This window comes from Megascapheus bottae, chromosome 13, assembly GCF_031878675.1.
Source record: "Megascapheus bottae isolate mThoBot1 chromosome 13, mThoBot2.hap1, whole genome shotgun sequence".
Taxonomy (NCBI): domain Eukaryota; kingdom Metazoa; phylum Chordata; class Mammalia; order Rodentia; family Geomyidae; genus Megascapheus; species Megascapheus bottae.
The window spans coordinates 11,873,784-11,881,659 of NC_143521.1; positions in this window are offsets into that span (position 1 = coordinate 11,873,784).

Sequence of the window (7,876 nt, forward strand, 5' to 3'; positions counted from 1 at the left end):
CTACCCAAAAAAGTCAATATATTATGCTTGTTAATCCTTATGGTTATGTTTTTCTCTACCTGATCAAATGACACTGCATACACCGATGATGAACATATATCAATCGGCAAATAGTGTATCACAACAGCAGTAGTAAAGAATGGGGCCATGGGAGCAAAGCCTTATTAAAATTAGTGGGTTAGGGGCTGTGAGTTTTGCCTAATGGTAAGAGTGCTTACCTAGCATGCATGAAGACCCAGGTTCAATTCCTTGGTACCACATACATAGAAAAAGCCAGAAGTGGTGCTGTGGTTCAAGTGGTAGAGCACTGGCCTTAAGATAAACCTAAGGACAGTGCTCAAGCCCTGAGTCTAAGCCCAGGACTGGCCAAAAAAAAACTGACCAACTATTCATCTCTTCAGAATGAGATTATTATAAATTTTAACTGGAACCTCCAGAGAATCTATAAAGGAAAAATAACTCAAAAACATCCAGTAAAAGATATAGCAAGAGAATTAAAATGGCTTTATAGGAAATATCTACTTAATATTGAAAGGCAGTAATAAAGAAATTAAGGAGCTGAGCTCAGTGGCTCACACCTGTAATCCTAGCTACTCAGGAGGCTGAAATCTGAGGATCAAGGTTCAAAACCCAGCCGGGGCACAAAAGGACCTGAGACCCTTATCTCCAATTAACCTCTAGAAAACAGGAAGTGGGGCTTGGCTCAAGGGTAAGATGGTAACCTTGAGCTGAAGAACTCAAGGACAGGGTACAGGTGGAGTTCAAGCCCCACCACCCACACACACACAAAATAAATAAATAAAAAATAAGGAATAGAGATGGAAAAAAAAAAAGGAATAGAGATGGAGAAAATAAATAAATCAAAAAGCAAAATGGTAGTCATAAGTCCTTTTCAGTAGTCATTTTGAAGACAGGTAACTAAACTCTTCCATTTAAAGGCATCAATTGGTCAAATTGATCTTAAAACATAATTCACGGCATATTTAGTTTCAAAGATATAAACAAGTGAAAGGAAAAGGACAGAAAAAGATATTCCAGGAAAAGACTGCTATTAGGCAAGACAGACTTTCAGACAAAATTGGTTAACAGGAGACACCAATGTTTTAATGTTAAGGGATGAATTCATCAAGAAGCTACACAAGTTCTATACAAACACACACACACACACACACACACACACACACACACACCCATAAAGCACCAAAGTAAGTGAAGCAAAACTGAAGACAGACAGAATTGAAGGTAGTTTTAACAATACAGAGAATTCAATAATACAAAGCAACTAGACAGAACATCAACAAGAGAAAAGAAAGCTCAAACAGCAAAACTAGCAGAGCGCCACAGCTTACACCTGCAATTCTAGCTGCTCAGGAGGCTGAGATCTGAGAATCTTGATTCAAATTCAATGAAGGCAGACAAAGCAGAGACTCTTATCCCCAACTAATCAGCAAAAAGACATATGTGAAGGTGTAGCTCAAGTAGCAGAGTGCTAGCCTTGAGCAGAAAAGCGAAGTGAGAGCCTAAAGCCTCAGTTGCTGCAGGCACAAAAAAAACATCATAAATCAACTAGACCTTACAGACACATTATAAAACAACAAAAATCTCCAACAGCAGGATAACACATTTCTTCCTCGCTACACACACACACACACACACACACACACACACACACACACAAATTCTCCACAATACATCTTACATTAGGCTTTAAATTTTAAAAGATCAAGCTGGTTACTGGTGGCTTATGCCTGAAATCCTAGCTATTCAGAAGGTTAAGGCCAGGAGAGCTGACATTCAAAGTCAGTTCAGACAGAAAATGCTTTGAGCTTCCATGTCAATTAGCCAGCACCAGCTATGAACAAAACAAGCCAGTGAGTGTGAGACCCCTGAGTTTAAGCCCTGGAACCAGCACCCACTCCAAAAAAAGTCTATTCTTCAAGTAAAATGCAATGACACTAGAAATCAATGATGACAACAGAGAAACTTCAGAAAACTCAAAATGTGGAAACACAATGAAGCGATAGTCTTGGGCAAAGTCAAAGGGAAATTAGAAAATACTAAGAAAAAGGAAAAAATTAAAACCTCCAATATACCCTATCTATGGGAAAGCACTGCCTAGCAGGAATCCTACAGCTACAAAAACCTCTCATGAACAAGAGAAAAGGCTGGGCATGGTAGTGCACACCTGTGGTCCAGCACTCAGGAGATGGAGGCGACCCAGAGATTAAGACCAGTCCAAGGGACAGACCTCATGTCAGAACAAAAGGAAAAAGATCCCATAATGACCACTTTCCACCTTAGGAAAAAAAGAGGGGGGGAGAGGGGGAATAAACCCAAAGCCAAGAAGAAAGTAACCAAGAAAGTATAAACCAAAATAGGGAGGATTAACAAAATCAAAAGTTAGTTCTTTAAAAAGATTGTCTACAGGTTGGGAGTTTGGCCTAGTGGTAGAGTGCTTACCTAGTATGTACAAAGACCGTAGTTTGATTCCTTGGTACCACATATATAGGGGGGGAAAAAAGCATTAAGTGGTGCTATGGCTCAAGTGGTAGACTCAAGGACAGTGCTCTTGCCCTGAGTTCAAGCCCAGGATTGGCAAAAAAATAAAGTAAAATAAAAAACTGGGCTAAAATGGCTTAATCTTTCGCTGGACTGTATATAATCTGGATCTGAACTCTCTTCTGTCACAACCACTCTACTGAGACTGCATTTGTCCAGCCCTAGAGCCACTGTTGATCTCAACTTCCTTAGAGCTCTTGTTTTGAGACAAGGTCTTCTTGTATAGTCCAGGCTGATACGGAATTTGAAATTCTCCTGAACTGGAGATTCAGGTGTGGGCCACCATGTCTGAACTAACTTCCCTGAATTCTTCTTTTTTTTGCCAGTCCTGGGGCTTGTACTCAGGGCCTGGGCATTGTTCTTGAACACATTTTGCTCAAGGCTAGCACTCTGCCACTTGAGCCACAGCACCACTTCTGGTTTTTCCTGTGAATGTGGTACCAAGGAATTGAACCCAGGGCTTCGTGAGTACTCTACCACTAGGCTATACTCCTGGCCCCAAAGTAACTTTTTTTTTCCCCCCTGTCATGGGGCCTGGGCATTGTCCCTGAGCTCTTTAGCTCAAAGTTAGTGCTCTACCACTGTGAGCCACGGCACTTCTCTTCCCTGAATTTTTTTTTTACCAGTCCTGGTGCTTGAACTCAGGGCGTGAGCACTGTCCTTGGACTTTCTCAAGGCTAGCGCTCTACCATTTAAGCCACAGCACCACTTCGGGCTATTTCTATGTACGTGGTACTGAGGAACTGAACCCAGGTCTTCATGCATGCTAGGCAAGCACTCTACCACTAGGCCCCTTCCCTGAATTCTTATCAGCTCCTGACTTCTCCCTCCTGTTTGGCTCCCTTGCCTCTCTCCTGTGTCCCTTCCTAAACACCCAAATTTTTGCCCAATATCTGTCCATCTCTTTTGCTGGCTTCATTAACAGCACACTGAAGATACTTAATAAATATTTAGCAGAATTAATTTGGGTTAAATTTGCAAGGAGGCAAGAGTTTTTCTTGTTAGCCTTAAATATGTTAGTAAATACTGAAAGTCCATAAATACTAGGTTAAGAACAATATCATTTCAGGTGATCAAGGCATGGGTGGTAAAACAGCAAATTATTCTGGCAAATATTATATCCAATGTTTGTGCTCTAAAAGGAATGAAAAGAACTGAGAATAAGCCCTATGAAACACTGCTGCTGGAAAAACTACCCCCAATCAGTTTTTAAAATATATCTCAGAGATTAGAGTGGGAAGAATATTTTCCCTAAACAACCCTAGCAATACCATGCTGTTGGCTTTTAGCCGTCTGGTGGCCTGGCATTGGGTAATGTCTCTGGAGAAACGGCACCATCTGCTGGGCTGAGTCTACTGTGCATCTGTGTTGATACGAGGCCAGTGGTTCCAGTGTCTGCTGGAACAATGCCAGACTTGATAGTCAGCCTTCCTCAAGTGTAAATATGTAGTAGCCCTTCACTTCCAGACATTCAGATAGATCAGATGGGAGATTCCTCTTCCTAATATGACCTTTGTAAATTACTGCCATTGGGGAGACAACTGAAATAGATCAGGATTAGACAGAAGCTCTACTTCCAGTCCTATCCCTTGTCTTCTCCTTGCAAGTAGGATGCTGAGAAATTTTCCAGTTTGGGAAATTCCAGGGTTGTTTTTCATCCTTCTTCCCTGCCTGAGAAGCATAAGTTTATTAGGATTTATCTTCTAATCCATTACCCTCTTGCTTAACTATTTCTTTCCTGGACACCAAATCCATTTTGTTTCTCAAGTTCTTCTGCAGACCCTTCTAAATCACACTGAATAATGAATGGGCTTTAAAGAAGTGATTGTCACCTTGTTTTTCCCTTCTCTAACACTGTACACTTGATAAACGGAATCTAATATCCCAACATTTTCCCAATTCTTCAATTTGTTAACTCAGTGTGAATTAGTTTCTCTGAAACTTATTCCACAATGGTCATAAATGGCTTTCCACCTCAGTTCTGTGCTGACTACGATAGATACTTGATGAAATTCCTTCTTCATCTCCTGGTGTCTAATTTACCTCCCTCTTTCCTTTCCTTGAGTCAGGCTGTGAGTCCACAGCTCAAGCTGGTCTTCGATTCAAGATCCTCCTGCCTCTGCTTTTCAAGTGTTGAGATAAAGATGTACACATCTGACATTTTGTCATCTTCCTTACTTTTGAAATTAGTTCTTTATTATGGCAGTTATTATTCTCTGCCATCTGTCCAGAAAAGGCATGAAGTTGTTCCTTTTATTATCCTTTGTGATTTTACCATTATTACAAATTATTCTCGTTTCTATCATTTATACTAAAAGCTCACTTAATTTTTCTAGTCTTGTATACTTTTATAGTATTACATTTTCTTCTAGATGATGAAAACTAGCCAGGCCTTAGTGACTCACACCTATATCCTAGGAATTCAGGAGGCTGAGGCATGGGAGATAGATTCAAGGTCAGCCTAGGCAGAAAAGTCCAAGACTATTTCTAAATTAACCAGCAAAATCCAGGTTAGAGGTGTGACTCAAGTGGTAAAGCACCAACTGAGCAAGCCAACTAAGCAAGCAAGCATGATGGCTGGGTTCAAAGCCTCCCTAGTCATCAAGATAAAATCTTTTATCTTCTCATCTTTGCACTACTTTTTATCATTATGCAAAGAATTTCTACAATTATACCTCCAGGACTTATTAGCTTTTAATAGAAAAATAATTTCTTTAAGTATTACATAGTTTAAAAAGATTCTCAAAAATCCAAGAAATTCTTTCATATAAGGAATCTTCACTATCCAGTAACCACATATGAAACAGGAGCCACATATGTGTAAGTAATTCAGACACTAGTCAATGATTCTCTACTGTGGTTCATTAACACACAAAACACACATTCACCAAACTTGAGCCTCCGTTTCCCTTTCACTTTTGAGGGAATGTAATATTCAGAAATCTAGCCAGGTACTTGGCTAGATTACAGTTGTAATCATAGTTATTCAGAAAGGCTGAGATCTGATGATCGAAATTTGAAGCCAGCTCATGTCGGGTCCTTCGTCCCTGGTCCGTCTCTACTGGTAGGAGGGATGGGGAAAAACATAACCTGACCAGGTCAAGCCACGAGAGGAAGGGGCCCACTCGGCCTTCTTACCCTGGAGCATGAACAGCTTCATCAAGACAGGAAGATCTCTCTTTTTTGTTTTAAAAGTAATAATTTTAATGTCTGATATGCACGCTCTACTATCCCATGTCCTTGAGGATTATAAGGAATACCTGTTTTATGAACAATAAAGTTGCCCAAAACTGAGCAAAGGAGACAGATGTATATGCTGGACCATTATCTGTTTTTATACTTTTAGGCATCCCCATGGATGCACATGCATGCAGCACGTGAGATATGACATCCTTAATCTTTTCTCCAGCATGCGAGGAAGCAAATATGAATCCGGAATAGGTATCAATAGGTATCAATAGATACATGCACATATTGTAGAGTACTAAAGCTAGACACATGAGTAACATCCATTTGCCAAATGTGATTGGGTTGTAAACCTTTTGGGTTTATACCCAGATAAGGCACTGGAAAGGAGGGAACACACTTCTGACATTGTCTAACAATCATTCGGGCTTGCTCCTTTGTAATATTAAAGCGCTGTTTAAAGAGTCATACTATTAACATAGAATTGAGAATGAAAACGAGTAGCCTGTTCCATTACTGAAAAAATGAAAATCGTTTTCATAGCCAAATCAGCTAATTGATTTCCCTTACTTAATGGACCTGGCAATCCTATGTGAGCTCATACATGCCCAATAAAAACAGGATCGCTACATTTCCACAAAATTTTCTTAATTTGGAAAAACATAGAAAAAGCAGGGGTTTGTGGTGAGATAGGTCCAGCAATTTCCAGAGAAGAAAAAAAGTTGAACAATATATAAGCTATCAGAAAAAATATTTAAAGGAACATAAGGATAATGTTGTAAGGCTACAATGATAGCCTCCAGTTCTACTAACTGAGCAGACTTATGATGGGTAATATGTGTAAATACTGTATTCCTAGTAACTACAGCAGCAATGCTGTGAATACTGTTAAGGCCTTTGGAATGGGATCCTTTTTAACTGTAGTGGGAAATATAACCAGATGTTTTAAACAGAATGATAATAAACTAGATTTAGGAAGATGATTATCAAAGCAGGCTTGAGTAGAGCATCATATAATGGCCCATTCACTGGTATTTCCGATTAAATATTCCAATTGTTGAAACGTATAAGGGGTGATAATTTTATACAAGGATGAACTCCAAAAACCTTAAGGGAGATAGTAAGAGCTTGCATAATTAATTCAGCTATCATAGATGGATAAGGCATAATAATTTTCTTTGGTGAAGTTGAAAAATGGACCCACAAAAGAGGGCCCTCTTGCCAAAAAACTCCAGTAGGTAAATAAGCAGAAGAGATTACAATAAACATGAGCGCTTTAGAAAAATCAATACGATCACAATGAGCTCTTTCTATAGCTTTTTCTACACGAAGCAAGGCTTTTCTTCCTTCCGGAGTAAGCTCCCTAGGAGACGAGGGATCAGGATCCCCTCGTAATATCTCAAATATTCCTCCAAACGTCTTTGCGCTTCTTTCCACCTATTTTTTTAACTGTTTCTTTGGGCGAAAGTAAACACTCCCGAATAAATTGCCACATAGGAAATGTTCCTCGGGGGAGGTCTCCCTGTTTCAGCGCTTTCTCCAAATCTAATTTATGTAAAACCCATTGTGGCACATTAAGAAGTCCTTCCTTTAAAAACCAAGGACTACCAAGACACGAGAAAGGGTATCAACGTATGTGAATTAATGTATCTTCTATCTGGCAAATATAATGTAACCCTTTTATTAATTACAATAAAAAATATATGAAAAAGAAAAAAAATTAAAAACAAAAACAAGGACTTACTTTTGCTATCATATCCACATAAGCCTTAACCATAGCTTCTTTTACTGCAGTACCATTAGCTTTAAGTAAATCTTTTATAACTCTAACCAGTCGGTTCTTAGAAACATTTGAACCCATTATTCTGGCTTTTTTTAAATCAAAACCCCTTATTCCGGTTCTCTTCTAAAATATTGATCGTTCCGGTCTGAACCCATTCGGTTCTATTCTGAACTATCAGTCGTCCCGGTCTGAACCCATCTGGTTCTATTCTAAAATATCGGTCGTTCTGGTCTGAACCCATTCGATTCTATTCTAAAATTGCCTCGCCCTTATACCGCTCTGGCCAGAGACTCCCGCGAGGTTCCTCCCTACTGTGCCGAAGTGACCTGCCTTTTGGAGGTGATCTGG